Raw genomic sequence first — 21,437 nt, 5'->3', positions numbered from 1 at the left:
TGTCAGGTCATGTGACAATAAAGCGTCCCAACAAATCTGTCGGTGTTATTAATGCAGCTGTAGTAGTATTAATGCCTGCGCCTTTTGTGGCACCCCAGCCACTAGGATATGGTAGTGGCTAGATCCCCTTTGCCGGGAGGACCTTTCTCATCATGAACTGGGGCCACATCTTTTTGGCATGGGGAATTTTAATAATTGTAACAGTGCCCCAAGCGTGGTGAGCACTGCAGCTAAAATAAAAAAAACCTACACCAAACCTGGATTATAGCAGGGTTGCCTAACCTTTCGCAATGTCCAGGAGGCTCCCCAAAATCAAGTCCACCTCATGGCCCCCCAGAAAGTGGGTCAAGTCCCCACATTGCTGCCAGTCTCCCACAATCCGCTGGGCGACAATGACCCGTTACGTCTGGGATTGCAAGGTGGTCTTAGTGGCCACAATAACATGATCGCACTGGCCACGCTACCAAACTGCAGCCATGCCCCCACATTTTGATTGGCCCATGCTCCAGTCAGTCAATTAAAACATAGTTTGTTACCATTGATGGTTGGGTGCAGTATCGCCATCTATGGCAACCATTGATGGTAACTTCACAGATGCCCATCCCTACACCATGTTACCATCATAGCTCCGCCCCACCCCATTCTCATCACCATCATGGATCTGCCCCATTCAACATCCACCATCACCTGACAACACATCAAGGCATACCTCCCAACTTTTGAAGTTGGGAGGTCGGGACGTTCGCGCGGCAAAGCCGCGCGCGCTCCCGAAAAGGGGGCGTGGCCTCAAGAAAAGGGAGCGTGTCCTCACGGGGTGACGCGGACTCCGGCCACGCCCCCGTTTTCGCCGGCGCTGAATAGACGCTGTGCGCATGCGCACAGCGTCTATTCTCGGCAAGCTGGGAAGCCGGGACTGCGGTAAGCAGTACCGGGACGGAGGGACATCGGCCGTAAATCGGGAATGTCCCGCCGAATCCGGGACGGTTGGGAGGTATGCATCAAGGTCCTTTGGGCGAAGAGTAGGGTGACCAACTCATACCTTTAATCCGGGACACATAATAATTACACAGGTTCTGTGGCTGGCTTTCACCTGGTTTTAAACTGCCACACCTCAAGACTCCATTTCACCTGGTTTTAAACTGCCACAGAACCTGTGTAATTAATATGTGTCCCGGATTAAAGGGATGAGTTGGTCACCCTAGCGAAGAGGAACTAATTTCAGTCCAGTACTGGGGCACAAAAGGGTTGAATGTGACTTATAACTTCATTGTCTTTTTTATTATTATTATTATTATTATTATTTATAATAATAATAAAGAGTTTCCATGTATTTATAGATAGATTCGAAACATCAAAAATGTTTATTTTCTTTTTTTTGGGTTGATATGGTAAACATTTCATCTTTGTGTGCAAAGGGGTACATTTACTAAAGCCCTGTACACACACACATCGATTTGCTTTTGATTCGATGTTGAGTCGATTTTCTATTAGATCTGGCATTAGATCTTTCCATTCGATTTGGCATTAGATCTGTATTAGATATCGAATTCGATATACATTCATGGTACATTGTACACATTCGATTTACTCGATCGAATCGATATTTCCTTGGCTGCACAGTAAATTTTTCTGTTCGATTTTGTTAAAACGGAAGCGCGCATCGATTCGAATGTAGATCGAACCTGACACAAAAAACATTTGATTTTGCTTCTATAAGCAAAATCGAATCGAAAATTGTGAAAAATCGATGCAAGTGTTCAGGGCTTAAGATGTGAGTTCTATTGGAGATGGGATGTTGTCCATAGCAATAGGGGTTTCATGTGCCTTGCAAGGGGTTATGGTGTCATTGCCAGGGGGTTTACTTGATTGTTGCCAGGGGGCTTACATCCTCGTTGCCAGAGGGTTATGGGGGGATTCTCTAAAACAGAAATGTTGGTAAAAACCCCGTTATCAGGGTTTTTATCGCATTTCTGTATGCTCTGTGCCTCCTCCCCGGTGTAACCGCTGCGGAAGGAATCGCCAGCAAAAGCTGGCAATTCCCTACAGAAGCCTATGGGCTTCTTACCGCATGCCCTGCGGCCGCATCGCAATGGACAGCTCTTATCGCAAAAGCTGTCCCTTGTGTTAATGATTGCATATGTTAGAGCAGTGGTAGCCAACCCTAGCCCTCGAAAGTTACCAACAGTTCACATTTTCCAGACAACCTAGCTGCTGCACAGCTGCACTCATTAACCACTGACACATTTTAAAAGATCCACAGGTGGAGCTAATTAGCTCCCTTGTGATTCTGTGAGGAGACTGTTGGTAGCTCTCGAGTACTAGGGTTGGCTACCCCAGTATTAGAGCATATGCGGTCATTAAGAATGTGGTGGCCAGCAAAGGGGGGCAAACAGGGCTGTGGATGTTAGAACATCCCGCCCTATGTCCTTTTTGCCATTGGTTACATGCTCATTGCCAGATATGTACTTGTTGCCAGGGGGTTTATGTGGTCATTGCCAGAGGAGTTTAAATGCTCGTTGTCAGGGGAGTTTACATGCTCATTCCTTGGGGTTGCAGGGCCACAGTCTCCTAGAATCTGCCCTTCCAAGTAGCACTGGGCACTCTACACTTCCTTGACAGACGATAGAGGTGATGGAACACCTCTACCATCTGTCTCCTTTACTGCAGCGGCCATTTTTGGAGGGGCACAGGTCTCCGTCTGCATGTGAATAGAGACTTTGCACCCCTGCGGCACAGATTCCCCTGCCAGCCGCGTCTCTGGTCGCAGCGGAGGATAGTGGCAAAGATCCTTCTGTAAGGCAAGCTATCTAATCATCAGCTAGGTAAAAGAAAAATTGACTGACATCTGGAATTTCTGGATAGATGCTTACCTTGGTTGCAACATACAGTACATATTTTTGGAACCACCATCAATCTTCTGCACTGCAAGAGGTACAAAAAACTGCATCTGCTTGTTGCAAAATGTGGATGAACAGACCCGCTCATTACATATGCGCATATGTAACGAGTGGACCCGCTCATTAAATATGCACTGCGCTGTCTCAGTGCTACTGTCTGTCCTGTTCTCCACTGATTTCACACTGCAAACCTGCTTGAGACCCGGTATTTACTGCAGTGTGAAAGGGGTTTAAAACGGTAATATACCGTTTTTCACCTGAAATGTGAAAGGGGTCAAGTGGCTCAGACCCGGTTTAATTACTGTTTTAAAATACCGGGTCTTAAACGTTTTGGCAATGTGAAAGCAGCATTATACGGATTCAGTATGAAATCCCGACGGTCGGGATCCCGGCGTTCAAAATCCCGACCCCGGAATCCCGACCGCCGAAATCCCGACAAGGGGGGGACGTGCATCGTCCCCCCTTGCGGGCTCGATGCGCTCGCCACACAGCGGGCCCGGTGCCTCGCTACGCTCGGCACGCTAATTTTTTCTCCCTCCAGGGGTGTCGTGGACACCCACGGAGGGAGAAACTATCGGGATTTCGGCGGTCGGGATTCCGCCGTTGGGATTCTGGACGCCGGGATTTAAACTGCATCCCCATTATACTAATCTCAGCACCCTGTTTTGTTTTTATTTTGTTTTTTTTATTAGTTTATGTGGGTTTTATTACAGACAAAAAAAGTAAATATATTGGGGGGAAATTTACTAAGATGGGAGTTCTATTTCACATGGAATGTTGCTATGGACACCCAATCAGAATAGATAATATCTGATTGGTTGCCCAGAGTAACATCCCATGTGAAATAAAGAAATAAAACTCCCATCTTAGTAAATTCCCCCCACTGTGTCATTCATGAACAGGTAAGGAGTTCATGGTTGACAATGGTCATTTTAATACAAGCAAGGAAAAGCATGGAAAGTACTGCTGTATGACTACTGGTTGACTAGCTCGGATGCAAACTCGTACCCCTTTCGAGTCCACCAGAGTCCACCCTGCAAGTGGCAGGCCGCCCCCCCCCCCCCCATTCGCATTGCCTGCGAATGGATGCTTTACATAAACATCCATTTGCAGGCCGAGGGGGGGGGGGGGGGGGGGGGGGGACTCCCACATCTTTCGATGATCTCCGACCGTCGAAAGATGTGGTGCTTGCACGCATATATATATAAAGTGACTCTCAGGTCACTTATATATGCCAAAACAAAAACACAAGCACTGAGCTGAAATAGTAAAGAACAAGTTTATTCAAACCGTCCTCAGGATACAGTGAAAATATGTACAATGTCCTCCTTAAATACCAGTACACCCAGTGACTGAGTGCACGTAATGACAGTTGTCATTTGCCTTTCTTATGAAGACACGTGAGTGCCGCATCTCCTGATTATATATATATATATATATATATATATGTGTCCAGAGTCTGCCGGCACTCTATTGTACTTGAAACAGCATGCCCCCGGTGCCAGAGATGAGGCACATGTAGTAATCCAATACACCCGGTGGGGTGAAGAAACGGCACTCAGGAGACGGTTTTAATTGCATTTCAAAACCGTCTCCTGAGTGCCGTTTCTTCACCCCACCGGGTGTATTGGACTACTCTATATATATATATATATATATATATATATATATATATATATATATATATCAGTAGAATGAAGGCGGCACTCACACAGTCTCTTTGAAGAAATAAAAATCCTTTATTCAGCGGTCCTACGCCGTTACGGAATCACCTCCGTCATCAGGGACACAAAGCATGTACATATACATAGGCAATAAATACCCAACAATCCAACATTAACCCGCCCCCCATGTCCCACCCGATTGGCTGATCCAACAGCCTCCCCGGCACGAAGCGCGCCACACACACCTGTCAACGCAAATCACATCAGACGCAGGACACCCGGATCACAGCAGGCAGCGCGCAAGACTCTCACACTGACCTGCGCTTCCGCCCACGTGACCGGAGCGTCCCCCCATCAGATAGGCTTGACAGGCTGCGTGTCATCACCCCGCAACAGGAAGCTGAAGTCCCAGATCAAAACGGTTTCTATGGAAACAACAAACAATAATAAAACATCGTAAAAAACATGTTTAAAACCATCTAAAATGATTTGAAAGAAAACACGCAGCATCACAGTAACACAATAATCTCTGGTAATGTAGTACGGTATCCAATATTAGATTATACCTTCATAGTAATCAATACATAATACGATCACTGAAAGTCAGCGGTCTGACAATATCCCAGAACAACCATAAAGCATATACCATGGTATGACAAATGATCTTATGACAAATCATCAAATTTGGCTATGCTGATAAATAAATAAATAAATATGTACAGGAAAAACATAAAAAGAAGTTAGATTAGAGAAATAGAAAAACCTATGTACCATCCAGGAGAGTCAAAGAAAACACTGGAGCCCCAGCGTTTCATTTAGACCCCCCGGGGACATGGTTCCTAATGCAAAAATCCAACGACTCTCCTTTTGAAGTAAGATCTTGTTCCTATTACCCCCTATTATCAGCTGTTAAATCCCAAAACGGTTCCCGCCAATAATAAACTGGATAAACGGGTACCTTGGGTTAATCGCTATACCATCGGCTCTGAGAAGAAAACTAAGAGGGTTAAAAATTTATGGCCATTGGTGTCTTCTGACAGTGATTTACCCCTGTTACAGAAATCCAAGATACTCCCTAGTTATACTAGGGGTCGGAGTATCAAGGACAGGGTAGTTAAATATGACATAACTGGTTGGGACAAAGCCCCCCCTGCCCAGAATTTTCTCTCTAGAAAAAATGGTTGTTTCAGGTGCTTGGGTTGCACCACGTGCAGGTCCATGTCAGTTGGGAGTTTTTTTACCCATCCGCACAAAGGGAATAAAATCTTCATCAAATTTCCCCTGACGTGTTCTTCTGTTTACATTATCTACACTTTGACCTGCCCTTGTGGACTGACCTATGTTGGGAAGACCCAACGCTCCTTTAAAGAGCGTATGGCCCAACATAGGTCAGCCATACAACAAGCCCTGGCTAGTGGCCACAGTGATCAGCCTGTGGCCAGGCATTGTTCGATTTTTAAACATAATGTTGCTAGTATTCGTACTATGATTATAGATCATGTTCCATCACCAATCAGAGGGGGTAATAGGAACAAGATCTTACTTCAAAAGGAGAGTCGTTGGATTTTTGCATTAGGAACCATGTCCCCGGGGGGTCTAAATGAAACGCTGGGGCTCCAGTGTTTTCTTTGACTCTCCTGGATGGTACATAGGTTTTTCTATTTCTCTAATCTAACTTCTTTTTATGTTTTTCCTGTACATATTTATTTATTTATTTATCAGCATAGCCAAATTTGATGATTTGTCATAAGATCATTTGTCATACCATGGTATATGCTTTATGGTTGTTCTGGGATATTGTCAGACCGCTGACTTTCAGTGATCGTATTATGTATTGATTACTATGAAGGTATAATCTAATATTGGATACCGTACTACATTACCAGAGATTATTGTGTTACTGTGATGCTGCGTGTTTTCTTTCAAATCATTTTAGATGGTTTTAAACATGTTTTTTACGATGTTTTATTATTGTTTGTTGTTTCCATAGAAACCGTTTTGATCTGGGACTTCAGCTTCCTGTTGCGGGGTGATGACACGCAGCCTGTCAAGCCTATCTGATGGGGGGACGCTCCGGTCACGTGGGCGGAAGCGCAGGTCAGTGTGAGAGTCTTGCGCGCTGCCTGCTGTGATCCGGGTGTCCTGCGTCTGATGTGATTTGCGTTGACAGGTGTGTGTGGCGCGCTTCGTGCCGGGGAGGCTGTTGGATCAGCCAATCGGGTGGGACATGGGGGGCGGGTTAATGTTGGATTGTTGGGTATTTATTGCCTATGTATATGTACATGCTTTGTGTCCCTGATGACGGAGGTGATTCCGTAACGGCGTAGGACCGCTGAATAAAGGATTTTTATTTCTTCAAAGAGACTGTGTGAGTGCCGCCTTCATTCTACTGATATACAATAGGATTCTGTGGAGTTCTCGTGGATGGCACCGCAGCAAGCTACTTTTCTAACAAGTTGAGTGCCGGGTGTTCCTGTGTCTACATATGACAGTCTGTGGCTCCTTTATACCACGGATGTCTCTCCAAGGCACCTATAATTGAATACTTGTTTGAATAACAAGTCTCCCTGTGTCCGGGACTGTTTTATGGGAATAAGTGGATTGTGACGTTCATTGCAAGCACTTTCCTGTTTTTGATTGTGAAACCAGCATCCACACTATAAGATGTCTGCAAGTCAGCGGTTGGACGAGGCCCTGGACTTCATGAGGCTCAATCTGAGTGAAACTGTAAGTCTTAGTGACATTGATGCAGAAGCAATATTGTCCAAACAACAATTTGAGGATGTGTCATTACCATTAACCCCTGAAGTTCTGTATAGCCAATTATTACGGCTTAAACAAAAGGAATGTGACTTTATGTGCCACAGTGTCAGTTTATCTGATTATTACCGACGGAAACAGATTCCCAGGGGTTTTAGAATTAAAAATACTCCAACGATAGGCAGATACAACATCGCCTTTTGCCGTCGCTGGATAGGTGTGTTAAACAAATGTTCGCATGATTTACTCCTGCTGGTGATTGAAGAAGCTACCAGGGAGCAAAAAGATCTGCAGCAGCAAATTACCACCTTTGAAACGGCACATTCCATTACATTATCACAGGACTCTCAGACTAATTGGCTTGACAAGATCAATGTACAGTTGGAAAAATATAAGTATGATCTGATTGCTTTTAAAAAGGAAAAAGTTAAAAAAGTACAGCTGGACTATGATCAGAGAAGGGTCTACCCATGGTTAAATGCCGGGAACCAGCAGGATGGTACAAGGGCTCAGTATGGCCGTAGAAAACCGTATAGGTTCCAGCAGTCTAACTACGGATCCAGTACCTCCCAAAGTGAGGGTGAATCATCTTGCTCTAATTCCAATGCCGCAGGGATCCCTTTAGGGGTACCCAACCCGGCCGCAGCCAACAAACGCGGCGGAAGAGGACGCGGCGGGCAGGGCAAAACTGCCGCCAGAGCAAGCACTCGCCCTCCGAGAAAAGTGAATGCCTAGTCTTCAATCTCTCAAGCAGCCCATTATCAGCAACTGAGACCGAAGTCCTGACAAAAGGGTTGTCGTTTGTCCCAACAGTCAAGCCCGATCCCTTCCAGTGGAAGGTTGATACCTACAAGCTGCATCGGACTTTACGACTAAAGGACCATTTTGGGAAAACCACCCCTTCAGCCCAGGTTGTGAAAAAAGTGGTTCTACCTGAGCAGCTGAAAAAAATTGCACCCCGTTCAAGATTCGATCCCCCCTCTATTAATCCCTCTATAAGGACATTTACAAGGATGGTGGACCAGCTGGGAAAAGAGGAGTCGGTTCCAGTTGGCATAAGGTATAACCTTTCACTTACCCAACAACTAGCCTTAGACAGTTTGTCTAAGAGGAGGGACATTATTATTCGTAATGCGGATAAGGGGGGTGCGGTGATTGTTCAGGACTTAACTGATTATAGAACTGAATGCATAAAACAACTTAGTGATGTTAGAACTTACTTACCACTTAGTAATAATCCAACAGTAAAGTTTAAACATGAACTTGATTGCATTCTGAAATTGGCTGTTGATGATGGGGTTATTGATGTTGAATTGAAACAGGCATTAATGGTAGAGTATCCTGTAGTGCCTTTGTTTTACACCCTACCGAAGGTGCACAAGGACCCTGCGCACCCCCCTGGGCGTCCAATTATATCATCTAGGGGGTCCTTGATGCACCCGGTAGCGGTGTATTTGGATTCTATTTTAAATCCTTGCATACAGAGATTGAGTACCTACCTAAGAGATACTACGTCCTTGTTATCCATCCTTGCTGGTCTCTCAGGTCACGATACCCTTGAGGGTGATTGGGTGATGTGTACGGCGGACGTTACAAGCCTCTACACCTGTATCCCCCATGATGCAGGTGTGGAGGCTGTGCGTGCGCTAATCACTAATGATGAGGAGTATGATGGCCCACCTGTGGAATTTTTCATATGTCTGCTGACTTTTATTTTGACCAAAAATTACTTTCTTTTTGAAGGAAAATACTATTTACAGGTGGCTGGCTGTGCCATGGGGTCCGCTGTGGCCCCGGCATATGCCAACGCCTTTATGCATCATATCGAACAAAGCCTTTTCTTTAAAGATGGTACCCTGAGGTCTGAAGTACTGTTGTATAAGCGGTACATTGACGATCTGCTGATCTTCTGGGGTAGTGACAAATCTGACCTTGAACAGTTGTTTTCTGACCACAACCACAGTGGCAGTGTGGTTGGGTTCACCTACACTATGAGTACTGAGCGTGTGGAATTCCTGGATGTCGCAATCGCAAGGAGGGGTGCTGTTATTGGCACTTCTCTCTTTGTGAAGGCGACAGACAGGAATACCCTTCTGAGGAATGAAAGCTTCCATCCTACTCCATTGCGCAAGGGGCTCCCGTATTCCCAATTATTACGTGTGCGGAGAATTACATCTGATTTAGAGGAATTACCGGGTGCCCTTCAAGCAATGGTAGACAAGTTTGTGTCGAGGGGATACCCCAGAACTGAAATGGAGGTCCTCAAAAACAAGGTTATGCACATACCCAGGGATCAGCTGTTAAATCCCAAAACGGTTCCCGCCAATAATAAACTGGATAAACGGGTACCTTGGGTTAATCGCTATACCATCGGCTCTGAGAAGAAAACTAAGAGGGTTACAAATTTATGGCCATTGGTGTCTTCTGACAGTGATTTACCCCTGTTACAGAAATCCAAGATACTCCCTAGTTATACTAGGGGTCGGAGTATCAAGGACAGGGTAGTTAAATATGACATAACTGGTTGGGACAAAGCCCCCCCTGCCCAGAATTTTCTCTCTAGAAAAAATGGTTGTTTCAGGTGCTTGGGTTGCACCACGTGCAGGTCCATGTCAGTTGGGAGTTTTTTTACCCATCCGCACAAAGGGAATAAAATCTTCATCAAATTTCCCCTGACGTGTTCTTCTGTTTACATTATCTACACTTTGACCTGCCCTTGTGGACTGACCTATGTTGGGAAGACCCAACGCTCCTTTAAAGAGCGTATGGCCCAACATAGGTCAGCCATACAACAAGCCCTGGCTAGTGGCCACAGTGATCAGCCTGTGGCCAGGCATTGTTCGATTTTTAAACATAATGTTGCTAGTATTCGTACTATGATTATAGATCATGTTCCATCACTAATCAGAGGGGGTAATAGGAACAAGATCTTACTTCAAAAGGAGAGTCGTTGGATTTTTGCATTAAGAACCATGTCCCCGGGGGGTCTAAATGAAACGCTGGGGCTCCAGTGTTTTCTTTGACTCTCCTGGATGGTACATAGGTTTTTCTATTTCTCTAATCTAACTTCTTTTTATGTTTTTCCTGTACATATTTATTTATTTATTTATCAGCATAGCCAAATTTGATGATTTGTCATAAGATCATTTGTCATACCATGGTATATGCTTTATGGTTGTTCTGGGATATTGTCAGACCGCTGACTTTCAGTGATCGTATTATGTATTGATTACTATGAAGGTATAATCTAATATTGGATACCGTACTACATTACCAGAGATTATTGTGTTACTGTGATGCTGCGTGTTTTCTTTCAAATCATTTTAGATGGTTTTAAACATGTTTTTTACGATGTTTTATTATTGTTTGTTGTTTCCATAGAAACCGTTTTGATCTGGGACTTCAGCTTCCTGTTGCGGGGTGATGACACGCAGCCTGTCAAGCCTATCTGATGGGGGGACGCTCCGGTCACGTGGGCGGAAGCGCAGGTCAGTGTGAGAGTCTTGCGCGCTGCCTGCTGTGATCCGGGTGTCCTGCGTCTGATGTGATTTGCGTTGACAGGTGTGTGTGGCGCGCTTCGTGCCGGGGAGGCTGTTGGATCAGCCAATCGGGTGGGACATGGGGGGCGGGTTAATGTTGGATTGTTGGGTATTTATTGCCTATGTATATGTACATGCTTTGTGTCCCTGATGACGGAGGTGATTCCGTAACGGCGTAGGACCGCTGAATAAAGGATTTTTATTTCTTCAAAGAGACTGTGTGAGTGCCGCCTTCATTCTACTGATATACAATAGGATTCTGTGGAGTTCTCGTGGATGGCACCGCAGCAAGCTACTTTTCTAACAAGTTGAGTGCAGGGTGTTCCTGTGTCTATATATATATATATATATAATATCTCATGGCTATAGTGACAAGCGGGGCCCCACATCGCTATGGGGCCTACACATACACACAGTGATGTGTGCTTATTTTCTAAGCAATCTACTCAAATCTCTTAGAAAATAGGCTAAATTCACTACGTGTTTAGGCCCTATTCTGATACAGTGCCCATACAGGGTGTGATGATCACACCCGTTATGGGCTGGATCGCATCGAAACGCATGCAATTCGATCAGAAGACAGTACAAAAAGTATGTGCAGCACATACTTTTTGTACTGTGCGATGAGATGCCCATGGGAGCACGCATTGCACAGTGCATGGGCACCTTAAGAACATTTACTGTAAAGAAGCTGAATAGGGAAATGAAACAGCCAATTCAGCAAGAGCCAAGATAAGGGAGACAAAGTTCAAAAAATAAAGAATAACTCATTGGGCGGGATTCTCTTATAACCCTGGCTGCACATCACCGGCACTCGCAGTGTTAATAATCGCATATTCAGTAACATAGGCGATTATTAATGCAAAAGCGATGGCCGGCGATGTGCTGTGGGTCCCCCTCCTTCCCTGAACCCTTACCCACTGTTGCCAGAGGGTTATGGGGGGATTCTCTAAAACAGAAATGTTGGTAAAAACCCCGTTATCAGGGTTTTTACCGCATTTCTGTATGCTCTGTGCCCCCTCCGCAGTGTAACCGATGCGGAGGGAATCGCCAGCAAAAGCTGGCAATTCCCTACAGAAGCCTATGGGCTTCTTACCGCATGCCCTGCGGCCGCATCGCAATGGACAGCTCTTATCGCAAGAGCTGTCCCTTGCGTTAATGATTGCATATGTTAGAGCAGTGGTAGCCAACCCTAGCCCTCGAAAGTTACCAACAGTTCACATTTTCCAGACAACCTAGCTGCTGCACAGCTGCACTCATTAACCACTGACACATTTTAAAAGATCCACAGGTGGAGCTAATTAGCTCCCTTGTGATTCTGTGAGGAGACTGTTGGTAGCTCTCGAGTACTAGGGTTGGCTACCCCAGTATTAGAGCATATGCGGTCATTAAGAATGTGGTGGCCGGCAAAGGGGGGCAAACAGGGCTGTGGATGTTAGAACATCCCGCCCTATGTCCTTTTTGCCATTGGTTACATGCTCATTGCCAGATATGTGCTTGTTGCCAGGGGGTTTATGTGGTCATTGCCAGAGGAGTTTAAATGCTCGTTGTCAGGGGAGTTTACATGCTCATTCCTTGGGGTTGCAGGGCCACAGTCTCCCAGAATCTGCCCTTCCAAGTAGCACTGGGCACTCTACACTTCCTTGACAGACGATAGAGGTGATGGAACACCTCTACCATCTGTCTCCTTTACTGCAGCGGCCATTTTTGGAGGGGCACAGGGTCTCCGTCTGCATGTGAATAGAGACTTTGCACCCCTGCGGCACAGATTCCCCTGCCAGCCGCGTCTCTGGTCGCAGCGGAGGAGAGTGGCAAAGATCCTTCTGTAAGGCAAGCTATCTAATCATCAGCTAGGTAAAAGAAAAATTGGGAAAAAGGAATGTTATTCACTAGGAATAGTCAGGCGCCTTGCAATGAGCTGGTTCTCCGAGTAGAGCAGCTGCTTGGTTGTGGGGGTAGTCACTCCCCACTTGAGAATGCAAAGGGACGGAAAGACTCACACTAGGTGAGTCAAGCAGCGCTCAAATCAATGAAATGATACCAGAAATTTAAAAAGGTATAACAATTTTTTACTGTTTCTTTAAAAACACATGTAAATACAATACACAAATAAAATCAATTTATAATGACATAATGGATAAAGGGGGGGAATAAAAGTAAATTGGAATGAATGTAAAAAATGCAAATGAATTTGAACGAAAGTCCCGCCTCAATGGACACAAAAGAGTATACTGTGTCGACACTTTTGAAGAAACAATGGGTAAGTGCACGTTACCAACAATGAGTAGTAGATCCCTTGGATGAGGGTGGTACTGGGGGTCCTCTCGATGTTTGCGGAGATGTTAGATGCCGCTGGAGGTTACCGCTTGATGTTAACCAGACCTTTTTGTAGTTGGGGTGAGAGACTGGTGTGTTTGTCTCAATCACCAAGGTTGTCTGGAGCGATTCCACCCAGATAGTATTTCAAATAGTGGGATGAGGAAGTGGCTTCCGTGCCGGGTAGCAGTCCACGCTGGTGTAGATGTTGTTAACCAGGGGTTTGACATGCACGGTGTCCGCCAAATAATAAGTGCCAATTGGAGTGAACAACAGAAGTGATGTCCAGGTCTGTCAAAGTGTCACAGTGGTGTCCAGAGGTGGGGGGCAATCACCTAACGGGTTTCACTGCGTCCTGCAGCTTTATCAAAAGCTTTGATAACCTCCAGCGGCATCTAACATCTCCGCAAACATCGAGAGGACCCCCAGTACCACCCTCATCCAAGGGATCTACTACTCATTGTTGGTAACGTGCACTTACCCATTGTTTCTTCAAAAGTGTCGACACAGTATACTCTTTTGTGTCCATTGAGGCAGGACTTTTGTTCAAATTCATTTGCATTTTTTACATTCATTCCAATTTACTTTTATTCCCCCCCTTTATCCATTATGTCATTATAAATTGATTTTATTTGTGTATTGTATTTACATGTGTTTTTAAAGAAACAGTAAAAAATTGTTATACCTTTTTAAATTTCTGGTATCATTTCATTGATTTGAGCGCTGCTTGACTCACCTAGTGTGAGTCTTTCCGTCCCTTTGCGTAAAAGAAAAATTGACTGACATCTGGAATTTCTGGATAGATGCTTACCTTGGTTGCAACATACAGTACATATTTTTGGAACCACCATCAATCTTCTGCACTGCAAGAGGTACAAAAAACTGCATCTGCTTTTTGCAAAATGTGGATGAACAGACCCGCTCATTACATATGCGCATATGTAACGAGTGGACCCGCTCATTAAATATGCACTGCGCTGTCTCAGTGCTACTGTCTGTCCTGTTCTCCACTGATTTCACACTGCAAACCTGCTTGAGACCCGGTATTTACTGCAGTGTGAAAGGGGTTTAAAACGGTAATATACCGTTTTTCACCTGAAATGTGAAAGGGGTCAAGTGGCTCAGACCCGGTTTAATTTCTGTTTTAAAATACCGGGTCTTAAACGTTTTGGCAATGTGAAAGCAGCATTATACGGATTCAGTATGAAATCCCGGCGGTCGGGATCCCGGCGTTCAAAATCCCGACCCCGGAATCCCGACCGCCGAAATCCCGACAAGGGGGGGGACGTGGATCGTCCCCCCTTGCGGGCTCGCTGCGCTCGCCACACAGCGGGCCCGCTGCGCTCGCCACACAGCGGGCCCGGTGCCTCGCTACGCTCGGCACGCTAATTTTTTCTCCCTCCAGGGGTGTCGTGGACACCCACGGAGGGAGAAACTGTCGGGATTTCGGCGGTTGGGATTCTGGACGCCGGGATTTAAACTGCATCCCCAATATACTAATCTCAGCACCCTGTTTTGTTTTTATTTTGTTTTTTTTATTAGTTTATGTGGGTTTTATTACAGACAAAAAAAGTAAATATATTGGGGGGAAATTTACTAAGATGGGAGTTCAATTTCACATGGAATGTTGCTATGGACACCCAATCAGAATAGATAATATCTGATTGGTTGCCCAGAGTAACATCCTATGTGAAATAAAGAAATAAAACTCCCATCTTAGTAAATTTCCCCCACTGTGTCATTCATGAACAGATAAGGAGTTCATGGTTGACAATGGTCATTTTAATACAAGCAAGGAAAAGCATGGAAAGTACTGCTGTATGACTACTGGTTGACTAGCTCGGATGCAAATTCGTACCCCTTTCGAGTCCACCAGAGTCCACCCTGCAAGTGGCAGGCCGCCCCCCCCCCCCCATTCGCATTGCCTGCGAATGGATGCTTTACATAAACATCCATTCGCAGGCCGGGGGGGGGGAACTCCCACATCTTTCGATGATCTCCGACCGTCGAAAGATGTGGTGCTTGCACGCATATATAAAGTGACTCTCAGGTCACTTATATATGCCAAAACAAAAACACAAGCACTGAGCTGAAATAGTAAAGAACAAGTTAATATAAAATTCATTATAAATTATATTCATAATAAAAAGCAAATGCATGCAATCTGATATATAGTAAAATGACAAGATAGATCCTCTCAAGGGGATATTTATGTTAATGCAGGTAAGATATCTCCTGGGGAAAATTATACCCCTTCTTGGTAAAACTGAAGTCCCAATAAGATGTTTAGCAGATACTGTAGTTAGATAATGAATATGAAGCAGTTCATGCACAAGCTTAGGAGTTGTTAATAAGCACAGAAAAACAGCTGTTAGTTGTTAGTTTAGCCTGCATGGGCTATAGTAATTGCGGTACTCTTTACCTAGAAGGGCGCCCACGATGTTCATCGCAATTGTCGGGTGTAAAATTGCGCTCATCGCGGTGATTGAGGCATCGCGGGTACTATTTGCGGGCCAAGATCACCGCGATGCCTCAACTTTCTAATCGGCAGCATGTAAAATCGCGGTGATTGAGGCATCGCGGGTGTTATTTTGGTGGACAAGATGCCCGCGATCACCGCGATGGCAGTGATTCCTCAACTTTTTCGTCGGCCCCATTGTAAAATCGCGGTGATTGAGGCATCGCGGGTGTTATTTTGTGCACAAGATGCCCGCGATGACCGCGATTTCCAGCCACACTCACATCTGTAATGGGTTCAAATGACCCTTTAATGACCCTAATTCTGCATGGTAACATCTGTAATAGGTGGAATGGCCCTTAGTCTGCCTAGCTACATCTGCCCTAGGTCCGTCTGCCTAGTTACTCATGTTGACACCATCCTCCTGTCTGAGGCCAACCCCCTGTGTCTGCATAGTGACAGATGTTTATAGGACAATAACAACAAAGGGTACATCCCACTGCCTCAGACCGCCCCCCTGTGACAGTTTAAAAGACCTTGATTTTGTGGGGAATTTTGGGTACTTATGTAGTATCTGGGCTGCCGATTTTTTGATTGTATGCCTTAAGTTAAGGCATACAATCAGATGCGATGCGATGCGATATCGCATCGCATCGCATCCGATATCGGATGCGATATCGGATGCGATGACCCGATTTTTCCATAGGAATCAATGTTAAAATGATTCCTATGGAAAAATGGGTCCTTTTCATACCCCTACTATCCAAGTGGGCATGGAGTTGGATATAAACCTGTGGCGAGCGTAGCGAGCCACCGAGCCCGAAGCGTGGCGAGCGAAGCGAGCCCCGCGAGGGGACGGTATTCGTCCCCTCGCGGGGCTCGCTTCGCTCGCCACGCTTCGGGCTCGGTGGCTCGCTACGCTCGCCACAGGTTTATATCCAACTCCATGCCCACTTGGATAGTAGGGGTATGAAAAGGACCCATTTTTCCCATTGAATTCCATGTTAAAATGGACTCAGTCCATTTTAACATTGATTCCTATGGAAAAATCGGGTCATCGCATCGCATCGCATCGCATCGAATCGCATGGTCGCATGCGATGCGATGCGATCTCCCGATCCGACCCGATTTAGAAATCGGCAGCCCAGATACTACATAAGTACCGAATTTTGTTGGTTGAGAGGAGCTGTGGTTTGAGAGAGAGAGATTTGCGTTTTGATTGATTATTACTGATTCCTGAGAGCCTGCTGCTGATTCCAGTGTTGCTGCTGCTGTTCATTCTGCTGCTGAGTCACCGTGATTACAGAGACTGTGCTGCTGTTTCTATTGGTGACTGAGGCCCTGCTGCTAATTCGGCCTTCTGCTGTTTCTGTCATGGCCATGGCATCTGGATCTGGAGTGAACATGTACTCCCTGCCTCAGACGGAGGCTATCCGATTCCTCCAGGAGCATCACCTGTTGCCCAAGGAAGCTACCTGCAGCAATGGGCATGCCATGAAGCTAAGCGAGAAGGAGGTGATGTGGCGCTGCCACGTGAGAGCCTGCCGCCAGAAGATCAGTCTCTGCGCTGGCCTCTTCATTCCTGGGTGCCGGATGTCGCTTGTGAACATCATCAGGTTCATCTTCAACTGGTCCGAGGAGTTGACTTCCGGCGACTACTGTGAGCGGCACCTTGGCATCTCCCCCAAGACAACGGTACTGTACAATAAGTACATGAGGGAGGCGTGCCTCATGGACTTGATGGCTCAGCCCCAGCGCCGCATTGGAGGGCCCGACAAAATAGTCGAGGTCGACGAGACTCTGTTTGTCCGCCGCAAGTCCCATGTCGGCCGTGTGCTACCCCAGCAGTGGGTGTTTGGGGGCATCTGCCGGGAAACTGGGCAGTGCTTTGCCACAAAAGTGGCCACCCAGGACGCCCCCACTTTATTGGCTGCCATTGTGGAGCATGTGGAGCCGGGCTCCACCATATACAGTGATTGCTGGAGGGCCTATAATACAGAACAGCTGGAGGCGGCAGGCTTCCAGCACGCTCAAGTTAATCATAGGTTTAACTTTGTGGACCCCACAACAGGGGTGCACACCCAGAACATTGAGCGCATGTGGGGGGCGGCGAAATGGCGCAATAAACGCCACCGGGGTACTGCCAGACATTTGCTGGAAGGCTATCTACAAGAATTTATGTGGAGAAAGAGCATAGGTATGAACCAAACTTTTGAGCGTATTTTACACGCCTTAACATTGTTAGAGAAAGATGACTGAAAAACTATGGACTTTAAACTTGTAAAGCTGTTTTTTTTATGCTACTGTTTGTTTGCATTTCAATGTTATCTATTTTTTATTCAAGTAAATTACTGCCTTTTATTCAAACTTGTCTTTACTGAGTCAGTTGAGTGATTTTGCATGTATGAGTGAATTTGCACACACACCTGAATTAGGCCCATTTCCTGCTCTCACCCCCAAAAAAGTAGTTAGATTCCCTGGTATCTTAAGCAGTGTTCACCCATAATGTTGCACCCCTTAGCCATATTTTGTCCCTGTAATTAATCATGTATCACCCCCTTAGCCGTATTGGGTCCCTAAAATAGTTCATGAATCACCCCTAGCTGTATTGGGTCCCTGTAATTTTTTGCTAATTGTACATTTGGCCCAAATCATTTGCTGACACCTCTCACACTGCTTATGTGTGACAGAGGATCACAGCAATCTCATTTTAGTATATCACCACTTGCCTTATAGTGGCCCTGTAATTATTGTCCTGTAATTATTGCCCCCCTCGAAATTACACCTGCTGTCACCTCTCACACTGTTTCTGTGTGACAGAGGTTCACAGAAATGTGATTCCATCATCATTTTAGGCCAGTTAACATTGAAATCGCGGTCATCGCGGGCATCTCGGGCATTGAGCTGTGTAATGTACACCACAATGCCTGGGATGCCCGCGATGACCGCGATTTCATGCACTTTTAGCACTAGTAAAGTAACATTGAAATCGCGGGCATCGCGGGTATTGAGTTGTGCATTGTACACCTCAATGCCCGCGATTCCCGCGATGCCCGCGATTTCATCCAGTAATGTCACTCAAACTGAAAAAATGCATGTAGGGAAGGCAGGAAGTGTCCCAGCATGCATTTCACTCACTACAGAGCGCGCAATCGCTTCCACACCCTGCCCCTGAGCACATGTAAGTGGCCTGTGGCGTTTTTGGATAAATTTTGGGGGGGGAGAGGGGGACAGGGGGGGAGAGGAGGGGGGAGAGGGAGGGGGGGAGAGGGGGGGGAGAGGGAGGGGGGGAGAGGGGGGAGGGGGTGGGAGGGGGCAGATGGCTTGTGTGGAAGAAGGGTAGAAGGGGGTCCCAGTGGCAGTTGGAGGGGTGTGGATCATTGGAACTAATGTCATTTGGTCGACCCCAGTAGGTCGAATGTGTGAAAAGGTTGACATGGGTTTATGTCGACCTTCCGACTATGTCGACTGCCATTAGGTCGACTGGGGTTAGGTCGAATTGCTCTTTTTGGGGTTTTTTGGGCCGAAATGTCAACAGTGTTGACATGGACACTGTTGACATAGTGAATCGGACCCTCGCATCGCTCGCTTTGCTCGCCACATCTTTAATAACCTCCTCCACGCCCTAGTGGATGGTAGGGCATGAACCACCTCCTGTCGGCACATGTCAGCACCAAAAAAACCCAAAAAGAGCAATTCCACCTAAGCCCAGTCGACCTAATGGCAGTCGACATAAACCCATGTCAACCTTTTCACACATTCGACCTAGTGGGGTCGACCAAATGACATTCGAACTAATGTCATTCGATAAAATGACCGCATCCCATATTATCAGTGAGTGACTTATGTTGCTATATGGTATTGCACATAGCAACCAATGTAAGTCTGTTAAAATTACAGTGGATAACACTGGTTGCTATGCGAAATAGCGCATAGCAACATACGTCACCTGCATATATTATGTTTGTGACAATTGTTGCTATGCACGCTTGCACATAGCAACCAGCATTTTACACTGTGATTTAACATTGAAACGGTGGTTGCTATGTGTAAAAAGCCATAGCAACATATGTCACCGACTGATTATAAGTCGGTGACATATGTTGCTATGGCTTTTTACACATAGCAACCACCGTTTCAATGTTAATTTACAGTGTAAAATGCTGGTTGCTATGTGCAAGCGTGCATAGCAACACTTGTCACAGACATAATATATGCAGGTGACGTATGTTGCTATGCGCTATTTCGCATAGCAACCAGTGTTATCCACTGTAATTTTAACAGACTTACATTGGTTGCTATGTGCAATACCATATAGCAACATAAGTCACTCACCGATAATATGGTGACGTACATTGCCATGTGCTAGTGCACATCGCAAGCGGTGTTAAAAACGGTGGTTGCTATGTGTAAAAAGCCATAGCAACATATGTCACCGACTTATAATCAGTCGGTGACATATGTTGCTATGGCTTTTTACACATAGCAACCACCATTTTTAACACCGCTTGCGATGTGCACTAGCACATGGCAATGTACGTCACCATATTATCGGTGAGTGACTTATGTTGCTATATGGTATTGCACATAGCAACCAATGTAAGTCTGTTAAAATTACAGTGGATACACTGTAAATTAACATTGAAACGGTGGTTGCTATGTGTAAAAAAGCCATAGCAACATATGTCACCGACTGATAATCAGTGGATTTCTATGTCATTGGATTTTGATTAATGAAGTTTTTTTTATTTTTTTGGGGAATTGCAGTTGCTGTTATTGCTGGATTTTAGAAAAAAAAGAAAAATAAACCCTGTTATCGCCCTAATAAGGTAAGTCGTGCTTAAATTGTTCTTCTAATTAATTTGTAAATGTAACCCAAATGCCTTTTTTCCCCAGTGTACCACCCCCACTATCCACGCGGACCCGAAGCGTGGCGAGCGCAGCGAGCCCCGCGTCCTCCGACCTTTTCATACCCCCACTATCCACGTCGGCGTGGAGTTGAGAATAGAATAGTGTGGCGAGCGCAGCGAGCCCGAAGCGTGGCGAGCGCAGCGAGCCCCGCGAGGGGACGCGGATACCTTCACAGGTAAGCGCGTCCCTCCGCGGGCTTCACTGGTATCTGTGGTCGTATTGCAGTGAAGCCCGCGAAGGGACGCGCTTACCTGTGAAGGTATCCGCGTGCGCTCGCCACGCTTCGGGCTCGGTGGCTCGCTGCGCTCGCCACACTATTCTATTCTCAACTCCACGCCGACGTGGATAGTGGGGGTATGAAAAGGTCGGAGGACGCGTACCGCCGCCGCTCGCCACGCTTCGGGTCCGCGTGGATAGTGGCTGTGGATTTTTATGTCATTGAATTTGGATTATTGATGGTTTTTTTTGGGGGGTTTGTTATTGCAGTTGCTGTCAATCGCCAGCTTCTGGCTTTTGGAATTTGCCCTGTGGCCAATTCAACGCCCCGAAATAAGGTAAATTGTGCTTCTAATTAAATTGTAAATGTGTCCTAAATGCCTTTTTTCCCCAGTGTACCACGCCCACTATCCACACGGACCCGAAGCATGGCGAGCGCAGCGAGCCCCGCGATGGGTGGCGGTACGCGTCCTCCGACCTTTTCATACCCCCACTATCCACGTCGGCGTGGAGTTGAGAATAGAATAGTGTGGCGAGCGCAGCGAGCCACCGAGCCCGAAGAGTGGCGAGCGCAGCGAGCCCCGCGAGGGGACGCGGATACCTTCACAGGTAAGCGCGTCCCTTCGCTGGTATCTGTGGTCGTATTGCAGTGAAGCCCGCGAAGGGACGCGCTTAC

At 46.2% G+C, this 21,437-nt stretch overlaps 1 long non-coding RNA gene across 1 annotated transcript in view; it reads left to right on the top strand.

The window, feature by feature from the left end:
- The window catches only part of LOC146060187 (uncharacterized), a 30,934-nt gene extending 9,846 nt beyond the window's left edge, over window positions 1–21,088 (top strand). The window contains exons 2-3 of the long non-coding RNA XR_014470389.1: window positions 20,402–20,463; window positions 21,032–21,088. This is a non-coding gene — a long non-coding RNA (uncharacterized LOC146060187). The remainder of the gene's footprint in view (window positions 1–20,401; window positions 20,464–21,031) is intronic.
- The last annotated feature ends 349 nt before the right edge of the window (window positions 21,089–21,437 follow it).

The sequence above is a fragment of the Crinia signifera genome, chromosome 2 (genome assembly GCF_055691185.1).
Source record: "Crinia signifera chromosome 2, ASM5569118v1, whole genome shotgun sequence".
Lineage (NCBI taxonomy): Eukaryota > Metazoa > Chordata > Amphibia > Anura > Myobatrachidae > Crinia > Crinia signifera.
The sequence above is the reverse complement of the archived record's forward strand: the minus strand, read 5'-3'. Positions and strand labels throughout refer to the sequence as shown.